The 10666-nt window shown below is 39.1% G+C and overlaps 1 protein-coding gene across 1 annotated transcript in view; it reads left to right on the top strand.

The window, feature by feature from the left end:
* Positions 1 to 10666, top strand: part of PDE11A (phosphodiesterase 11A) — a 382192-nt gene that overhangs the window by 293299 nt on the left and 78227 nt on the right. The gene's annotated exons all lie outside the window — the stretch shown is intronic.

Below are 10666 nucleotides of genomic sequence, written 5' to 3' on the forward strand. Positions count from 1 at the left end.
AAAAGAATACAAGTTTTAATTATTATAGCATAAATCTAAGTACCTTACATCTTTGTACCCACACTGAAATTTAAACCCAAAATAGGGACCTCCAAATGATATACATTTTTCTTTGGCCAAATGAGCAAATACTGTTCTGCTCCTTCCTTATGAAATGATCTGTCCCGTTCTCTGCCTATTAAAATTTTACTCATCCTTGAAGGCACTGATCCATGCCAGTTTTTCCCAGAGTCTTCCCCTATCTCCCCAAGCATCAATAATTACTTCTATCTCTGCACTGTGACTAGTACAACGTATCTTTCTTTCCTCTGTGTATCTTAAGGCACAGGTTGCTAATTTTGCTATAGAGTCAGCAGCTTGAGGCCGAAGAGATCATTTCTTATTCTTTCAACAACATTCATTTGTTTGCCCAATGAAGGCATTTTTTTGCTGAGGGCCTCGCCAACACTTTGCATGCCCTCGTACACTTGGTAGGTTTTCAACAGATGTGTGTTAGGTTAACTTAAACGCCAATGTGCAAATAGCATGAGAAGATGGGACCAAAATGTCTTCACTTTTACACTGGAGGACATCTGTTTTGGATCCTTAGCCGCTTAAGGAGCAAGCGGATTGGCCTGGAAAAACTGGACTGACCCTGTCCTTCTGTAACATACCCCATGAAAGCAGTCGGCCAGGCAAATGAGGGAGGAAGACGCTTTGAACTATTAGCCTTAATTGTTCAAGTGCCAATGTTGCTAAAAAAAAAACAAAACAAAAAAAAAACGCACTTTCATCTTGCTTTTCCATATCAAATCTCAGTAGACAAGGAATCATTTTCTGTGTGCAGAGTTTATGTGTCTGACTCACAGAAGACATTCAATAAAGAAATTGTTAACCTGCTATTTTGGAGAACCTATGGATTTATGGTGACTTGCCAAAAATAAGTCAGTGGGAGCCTTGTTCAATGAAGGGAAAAAAGGAATGGCCTTGCTATTATAAGTTAGAGATGTAAAAGACAGAAACAGACTTCTATGACAAGCCTTGAAATAGTCAGGGTGGGGTAAGTTGGCAAGAGCAGTGGGGTCAGGGAGGGCACTTAGGAGTAAAAGGAAATACATACCCAGTTTTCTTCAGTATATGTTTCCAAAAGACAATCTTGATCCTTTTCAGGAACTGGAAGAAAGGAGAACTCTCAAGCTGTGTTATTACAACAGGGGTATTCATACTGCCAGAATATTTCAAGCGTATAGTTATTTTTGCAAGTCTGCTCAGCAACCTTGAAGAGTAGCCCTGTGTGAGAAGGTTTGGGTTTTGTTTTTGTATTAATGCTAGCTCAAAAAGGGGAGAATTCTCTGTTAAAGTTCCCACCCTTTGAAAAAAATACACTGGTGAATGTTATTTTTTTCTCCCTCAGACTGAATTGAGAAGCCACATCTGGAAAAGATATTATTTCCTGCTCATTAGATTTTGCTGAACTTGCCTAAGGGTTACAATAGGTTGAAAGTATCAACTTTTGTACCTAACACAAGCAGTCTCTTCAACTTGACCATGGGCAACCTGGTTAACAAGAATTTTTTAACTAAGAAAATAATTACGGAGGTGAAAAAAGATTACTTGATCAGTGAAGAAAAAATGAATTTAATTTACTCATCAGTTCTAACTTCTGGAATACAACCTCAGCTTATGGGCAAAATGATAACCTACTCACTTCCAAGAATGGGTATTAACACTTCAGACACTCCTGAAGACTAGTAGGGGCTTTCACTGTTCTGTTCTCATCAGTGATTATATTTCCATTCTAGTTATCTCATATTCTATTTCCGTGTATTGTGTTAGAAACAGAATTTTCTCTTAAAAAAAAAAAATTACCATACACCAACCGACACTAGATTCCTTCCGTCTGAGTCACAAAGCCAAGAAAGCATGGCGCACATATGCTGAGTTTTCCTCTAGATGGCGCTCCAAGGCAAAGTTTCCCAGCCAGTTGCCAAGAAAGGAGGAGAAACAACCTTCCCAACCTTCTCTGAAAGTACTTCTTTTCTTCTAGGACAGGAGATAATGAATCACACACTCCCACACTCTTTCCTTTAAAAAGGCACCACCAAAGCAAGTGTGTCCAAAAAAAGCCCCTCCTATCAGGTCAGACTGTATTATGACTGCCTTGCCCACAGAGCTGTTAGCAGGAATAATATAACATTCTCCATGTGACCTTGTATCTGTGCATGTATGTATTTTTCTAAGCCCATTGTCTCTGAGAGTGGGAAGATGCATAGTTGTGTGTCACTGCTGAGCAAGTTATGACACCGTGTACAACAGGACAAGCAAGTAGTAAATCTACACACCAGCTTCCAAACCTTTAACCCTAAAATCATTTTGAACATGGAAAATAAACTTACTGACTCAGAATTATGTTTTGCAAAAGTATTCAACCTCATGTCTAGGTAGCAAATCGGTTTTGTTCCTTTAGGGGGGAAAAGAATGAACTGCTTCGAAGAATAAGCAATTTGATATAAAACGGTGGAAATTTAGTTCACTGGGAACCCGGCTAATGACTTACTAATTTATTCCACACCTCTGGGCTAAAATTCCCAATTTAGAAATGAAAGCTCCTGTATTATTCCTTGCTTCTAAAGAGATATTTAAGTAGTTAGAATTTACCAAATATTTTTAATTCCTTGGATAAATACAGCACAGTTACTATTTGGGGCTAAAACAAGGAATAAAAACCTGCAGATCAAGAATAATCATACAAATTCTCTTTATTTATGGAAGCTTGTAGAACAAATATTCCATTAAGCACATACATAATGAACAATGAGAAACACATCTCTCCTATTCACAATGCAGACCAGATAGGGAAAATGACTGCTTTTTTGTTTGTATTCTGTGGAATAAAAGGTATGCGGTAGTGCCAAAGTTGCGGAGACATTTTTCCGTTTTATAAATGATGTATGAGTTCTGACAGATTCTCCAGGGGGGATTAAAAAAAGGTTTCCTTAAGAGTCAGTGTTCTTTACTATCCCATAAATGTACTCATTAGCACTTTGGGCCATGCCCAGCATCCTGTAGGGCTCTTTCAAAAGAGACGCATTTGAATGAGTGGATTTAGTTGAGGGTAATATTATTCATGTTGCCTAGTGTCCAGTTTTTTAAAAAACTATAAAACGATGAACAACTATCACTGCTAGAAATCTTGTTTTTTCTTCATATCACACTAAGGTTCAGCTAGGGTTCATATAGAATATTATGATCCCGCAGAATTCACTGGATATGAAAAGAGTAGAGCACATGATCACATTAAAATTTATGGTGGGCAGGCGGCATGGCGCTGGTGGGGGATGGCAGTTAAACACTAGTAATAACCAAGTATCACAGCAAACATACTGACACCCCCTGACATTTACTGGGGGCTTCTTAAATCTTAAATGTGGAGGTAGCGTGTTTAAGTCCATATTTGTGTTGTCAACAAGGTTATTTTCAGAGATAAGCCAAGTCATTTTATTGATAATTCAAACTGGAGAGCAGAAGGGACGTTTAGGGAGAAAAATCCATCCTATTCACCAGCTTGAGGATAATGCGCTGTCTGCTATCTGCCATTTTCAGAGAAGTCCTTGATTTTTTGAGATAGAAAATTTATTCTGGAAGGAGATCTGAGAAGCACAATTGGAACTCTCCCCCATTCCCTCTCTCCCCTCCCACCATCCCCACCCCCCTGGCCTCCCAAGAAGGACAGAGTCAATTAAAAAATTTTTTAGAACCAATTAAATTTTTGAATAAAATATTTTCACTAAGTAACCAGAATCCTAATCTCAACAGAAATCTAAGTTTTTTTGTAGATTGTCACATTGGGAGGTCCAGAGAGAGCTACATGTTTTGTTCTGTAACTGACTATAGTAAAGTAACAAACAATAATCATGTTTATAATCATCAAACATCATTTTCACATTGTATTTCCTTTTCATATAAGTAGTAACTACTATATTTACTTGAAAATAAATGGCAGCGTCATCATAACAATGCGATAAAATCTGCATGTTAGAAAAGCCAGTTCTTTAATCTTCATGTAGGTATGTCTTGACTTCCAGTGTAACTTTAAAGATGCCAAATTTTCAAGTTAGGAAAAGAGTGATTTTCAGTGTATTTGGAGAATATCAGCACTGGGCACTAATCAATTTGAATGCTGTGCTTAAATTACATTTAAGAGTCCTGCCTTTTCATCATTTAAGAAGGTTTCTATTTTTCTTCTCTCTGGCCACCTCTGAGAGCCCCAATTAAGCACTCCATGCTTCTAGTTGACATTCCCTTTATCCACATTTATTTTATAAAAGGAAGAAGGCAAAGCCACACATAATTAAGAACCCGGTGCGCTAATAACCAAACATACAATTGGGCAGAAGGATAATCCAATCCATTTCCTCACACAGGAGAGTAACCTCCATAACTCACTTTAAGCGCTGCCATTCATGAGTTATGGGTCATTCCCTTCCTAGTGAAAATAAATTCTCCAGCACCATCAGCCAGAGCTGGGTATTTTTCTTAGGACATGTAAATTGTAAAACTGTATGAACATAATCATGTCCAGTATTCCGGGGCGCGTATAAGCTCCTGCTGATGGACACAGTCTTGTGAGGAAATGAATGTGGTTTCAGGGCTCGGGCTGCCTTGTTACAATATAGGATTTTTGATTAAAGGGAATTTATTCTTGAGATTTTTACGGTGTTGGTAAACTGCTTAATCTGTCGCTTTGTGTTTTATGACACCAGCCGAGTCCTCCAGGTCAGGGAGACCCAGCAGCAAAGCCGTGGTCATTTATCACAGCCTCCATTCTCCCTGGTTTATAGCTTAGTGATGGCACTTCCGTGGGGCTGGAAATGGGCACTTCAAGGTGTCAAGTTGGGAGCTTTAAAAAGTTTTAATTGTTCATGAGTCCGGTGTTTAATTTTGACTCAACGATGGCAAATAAAAATTTGGGTAAGCTTTGAAGAGCCCTCATAGTCTTGAAATTCATCAACCTGGCTTCTCGTACTTGGAGAGGTCTGTCTCTGCACAATTGATGTTCACCAAGTGATCTGCCTCATTTTCTGTGCTCACAAACCACATGCTGTATTATATTCAGTTCACTAGTAATTTATCACAAAATATAAACTACCTTTCTAAACATGAACAAAAAAATCTCTGCCTCAAAAAAAAATCACAAAGCACATCTATTTCTAGTGTTGAAAGCTAAGTCCTTAAGAATTGAATATGCTTTTTCTTGTTTCTTTTTGAAATACAGTGTGTGCTGCATGCACACAGATAAGTAGTTCTTGTATTATCTAAATTGAAGTCCAAACTGTGTTTTTCCCAAGTCTTATTAGGATATCCATTCTGAAGTTTTCCTTCTACCATTTGTATGTCTTTTTACACATTTTATCGAAATATGAGAGCAGAGATAATTCGGCCAGTTTTTATTTGACGTCCTGAGAATGAAATAAAGAGTGTTGACCGATGCTGGAGGTTTGCTCTGAAAGACTCTAGCTCACAAAGAAACAAAGCAATGCATGTGAACAGATAGATGAAACAGGACCAGCAAACCATGGATCCTGTTGTTGAAGTTGGATAATGAAGACGTGGTGGTTCATTATAAGTATTCTACTTTTTGTATGCTTTTAACCTTCCAAAATAAATAATTTTTTAAAATTATGATAATAGGTAGGTTAAAAATTAAGTCTTGGAAGTGGTTAAAAAATAACTCTATAAAATTTATTAGAATCAACCCAATTTTTTTTTCATGCATCAAACATTCATTCAACATATGCAATTACACCAAACACACCACTGAGTTTTGCTCCCTGGCCTTTCTCAGACTTACATGGGCAAACAGTTGCAACATTACTTGAGGTTGAGAGTCACGGTATATCCAAAATATGACTTAGGTTTTACTCTTTGATGACAAGTGCCTTTAGAGGCTTCTGGTTGTAGGAGAGAGTATTTCAATGTAGACTGTAAGATTTTCCCAGCTCTTGGGTTGGGAAAGGAAGGGTCATTATAGATTTAAATCAGTATTTGGCTGCATTCATCTCGAGGAGAAAGAGACGCAAGTTTGATCAAAACTACCCCTAGTCCCATGGATAATTAGGCAAACTACAACTGGTTTGTGTTACACTACATGCTTTGGTGAAAGGGACATGTAAACATAGTGCTAGATGGTGGTCCCCTAACAGCTGGAGAGGTTCTGGTCTCTGGACCTCAAAAATAGGGCTAAAGTGCCTCTTTTTCAGCTCAGCACACCCAAATACTGGCAGAAAAAGATTACTGTAAATTCCAAAGGAGTATGACCATTAAATCTAGATGCTCTGGTTTGTGCAGTAGGGTTTTTTCCCCCAGTAGGGGATTGTGGCTGTGAATACCTGTTCTCCTCCCCATTGTGTTTTCATCACATAAGCCCTGGTTGGCAGAAATAGGATCCTGTTTTAAAAAGAAGATAGGTTATGGCATCAAGTAGTGTAAATTTATTCATAAACACTCTTGGTAAGCAACTGAAATCTACTTCCATCTTAAAGCTTGAGAAAGCCCTCTGCCTAAACTCATTGCTTTGGAGCAGTTGAATAGGCTGATGCCCATCAGCCTGCTCCCTAGATTTGTATGTTGAGAGGTAGCCGTTCCATCTTGAAGCCAACAGATTCCCAAAGAGAAACATGCTGGGCTTGCTGTATACACCTGTGGAGGCCAAACCCGTGACTTAACAACTCTCACTGCTCTGATCCACCCACACCGGGCTATGTGCTCAATCGGGAGGGTGACTGAAGGGCCCCTTCTCATAGAACCTTTAGCTCTTGTTCACAGATCTAAGTTTCCCAGAGAGACATGAGCATCTTGTATGTGGCATTTACAATGAAACCCTCAAAGAGTGCTCTTTGGCTAAAGTAAACTTGATTTTAATAACGTATCAAACAAAGGCCCCAGACAGTGACCCGCAACACTCTGCACACCAGAAATTAAGAAAACCAGAAACTAAACGTTTCTTGTCTAAATGCTGCATTTCGGCCCCAAACTCACGTCACTTCGAAGTTGGAAGTCATTTATAGGTCAGTTGAGACATGACACAGATTAAGGATGTGGTGTGCAGATTCTTCTAGAGGGACACTTCCATGAGAAACCATGTTCTTCTAAACCCCTTGGAATGGTGAGCTCTTCTTATCCAGAAAGAGAGAAAGATGAAGGGGAGAAGGAAATCTCTACAAAAATTAATCGCGTTCTCCCTCGACTTTAGCCAATCCACTGAGGGCTCTGCTTTAGTGCCTGGCTGTCAGCATCCATGGAGGAACATTCGGAGGCAAGAACCTTCAGTCTGGAATTTCTGCAACCATTAAGAATTCCTAGTACATCATTGGACTCCCTCCCTCTTAGTCCACCACATGCTAGATCTTGAAATCAACAGGATGAACTCAGGAAATCCCTCATCATTCAGTACCTCCAACACCAGGTGCAAAAACAAATGTGAAGGCAGAATTTCTGGCATCACTCTCTCAGCTTCCCATGCTGGAGTTGAATACACGACAAGGGTCTTGCAGTCCATAATCTACCGTCTCCAGAAACAGAGCAGGGGTGGCTGACCTCTTCCAACATTAGTCTTTCCTACAAAGCACAGCCAGTGTTGTGATGGTTTCTCACTAGAAAGGGGACTTCTACCGCATGCCTCGGGCTGGCCAGGGTCTTTCCAATCTTCCTCTGTGCTCTCTTCCTCATGCTTGGAACAGTGTAAATGCTTCATAAATATTTGCTCAATGAATCAATGAATGAATGGACACTTTTCAAGATGTTAGTGCTTCCCCCGTGCCTAACATGGAGCAAATGCTTAATGAATATTTGCTTGATGAATAAGTGAGTGAATGACACCTGTGAGGTTGTCATTATTTTATTCCAAGCTAGGAAAGTTTGATGAAACATGGGCTTACTCTTAAAACAAAACAGAATTTAGACACACACACACACACACACACACACACACACACACACACACATTCTAATGAATAAATGTTTTTTATGGAATTTGGACACAAAGGAAAATTTTTAAGTCAACTGTGATCCCATTACTGGTAACATTTTGATGTCCTGACAGTCTTTTTCTATGCATGTATTGAGTAAAGTTGGGATGTTACATATAAACCATTGTAACTTTCTTTTCTCTCCAAACCTATTTGCACGTCACTATTTATGATCAGTTATATCTTGATGCACCCGAGCTCATGTTTAGGCGCAAGATGTCCAGTGGTTCTGCAATATCAACTCATCACCACTCAAGCATAACATCCTTTGTGGAATAAAGCACACATCAGCTGATTCTTTAAAGCCATGTCATCTAACACTGTATCATCACAAGAGTATTTAAAAGCTGCATAACTGTACCCATACCCTCACCTTAGTGGCTGAATAGCAGAGTGGATGAGAACACACTTGGGAGCCAGGTTGCCTGAGTTCTAATCCACCTCTGTTACATTCTAACAGTGCATTTTAGTGCCTCAATAGCCTCATCTATAAAATGAAAGATAAGAACAGCATCTTCCTTAGAGCGTTCTGATAAGGATTAAATGAGTTAATGGATTTGGAGTATATAGAACAGTGCCTGGCATACATTAAGCACTATATACTGTTAGTATTATCCCAAGCCTTTTCTCAGATATGAAATCATTATCCACAATATCAGTTGCTTGATATATAATAAGCACTTAACAACATTTGTTAAATGAACGAAGCCTCTATAGCACCATCTATATTGTGATGATATTACGGCTCTTGTTTTTTAGACCTTTTTGGATTCTACAGAGCCACAAAGCAACAGTCATTTTTCTCTGCCCATGATTTCCTCCATTCACTATTATTATACGGGGTCAGCTTGGAAATGGTAGTATATCCTAGCTAGTTTAAATCTTATGTTGACTCAGATGATAGGAAATTATTGGATAGCCTAGGGTACCCTGTGAATCAATCTAATAGTCTGGGTTCTTTGGATTCTGGTGATTATATGCTCTGGTAGCTGGGAATAGGATTATCCCAGCATATGTTTTAGCCCAAGAAAGGACGATCATTGGAAGTCTGCTCAGAGGGTAGTCATAGGCTTTTCTGGAAAGGGTGATGTGAGAACTGGGTCCATATGCCTTGACTGTCTCTTTGCTTATATATATTGTATTCACTGCTTTACATTTTTTATATGGACTGTGAGGGAATACAGGTGAAAAAATAGATTAATGTAAAGATCAATAAACCCCATAATTATTGGGTCAGGAACAGAAAATATATAACTATATTTGAAAATAAAAGAATAAAATAGAGTCAGGCATGGGATAAATACATTAAAATATACTTTCCATGGCAACTGTGTTCTCTTTTGAAAGTATATTGTCCTCAGCAGGCAGGTGACTTTTTCTCCTCAACGTGGGTAAGTGGAGGTCTGAATGGAGAGGGCACGAAGGAAGATGGATGTGGGGGTGGGGCAAATGGACACTTACTGGCAGCTGGACACTTTTCAAGCCTGATGATTCTCAGAAACCATTTACCAGGCAGCTTTAAATCACAGTCAAGAGATAGGTGCTGCTTCAGTAATTCAGGTATCATGGTTGACAGAGGTAAATATGTTCGTGACTGTGAGTGGGCTGGACTTCAGCGACTCTTCATTCTGAGGATCTAGAGGTGGGTTCCATGGTCTTTGAACACCATAAATTTATAGAAGAATTTCTGGGAAGAGGGTGCATGATTTTTATCAAATTCTCAGAAGTATCCATGATCTAAATAGTTTAAGACCTACATATGGATTCCCAAGAAGGGGCGAGGGAGGCAAGGGGAGGAGATGGGCTGCATGGAACATTATAGTAAAATATATTCCATCATATTATATAATGGGTGATAACTGATAGCTGAAAAATGACTCGGGATTCTGATCTTGTGTCTATTAGAGGCATTCGCTTTCAAGTTCTAATTAAATTTCTAGTCTAATTACCTTACTTTAACATTATCCCTATTCTTACCATTCTAATTCATCAGCTCACTCTAATCAATAACATTTTCACAGGCAGAACCTCTGTAAATTTTAGTGTGGTTCTATTGTTTATTACAGCACTGATTTCCACAGTATTCTGGATAATTATTTCCTATTTGATAGGCTTTCAGGATTTACTTATTATTAGCAAGATCCAAACCCAACAAAGTTTCAAGATGACAGAGATGACAGATAAAAACTTTTATACTCCTTCCTTTCAAAATCACCCCCAAAAAGCAAGGAGAACAAGAAATGGATACACATCCCATATATTATGGGACCATAATATATGAAGGCAGAAAATGGAGAGAGGCTGGCTCATAGCTTAGCAGAGAAAAAGAAGATCTAACCCAAGTGCCTTCAAGGTGAGGGGATAGAGGAAGTGGTACACGTGAGAAACATCTCCCCAGGGCGCCTGGGTGGCTCAGCTGGTTAAGTGACTGCCTTCGGCTCAGGTCATGATCCTGGAGTCCCGGGATCGAGTCCCACATCGGGCTCCCTGCTCGGCAGGGAGTCTGCTTCTCCCTCTGACCCTCTTCCCTCCCGTGCTCTCTTTCTCTCTCATTCTCTCTCTCTCAAATAAATAAATAAAATCTTTAAAAAAGAAAGAACGAAAGAAAGAAAGAAAGAAAGAAAGAAAGAAAGAAAGAAAGAAAGAAAGAAAGAAAGAAA

The sequence above is a fragment of the Callorhinus ursinus genome, unplaced genomic scaffold, assembly GCF_003265705.2.
Source record: "Callorhinus ursinus isolate GAN/ISIS: 27379988/994484 unplaced genomic scaffold, GSC_fseal_2.0 scaffold2, whole genome shotgun sequence".
Classification (NCBI taxonomy): Eukaryota; Metazoa; Chordata; class Mammalia; order Carnivora; family Otariidae; genus Callorhinus; species Callorhinus ursinus.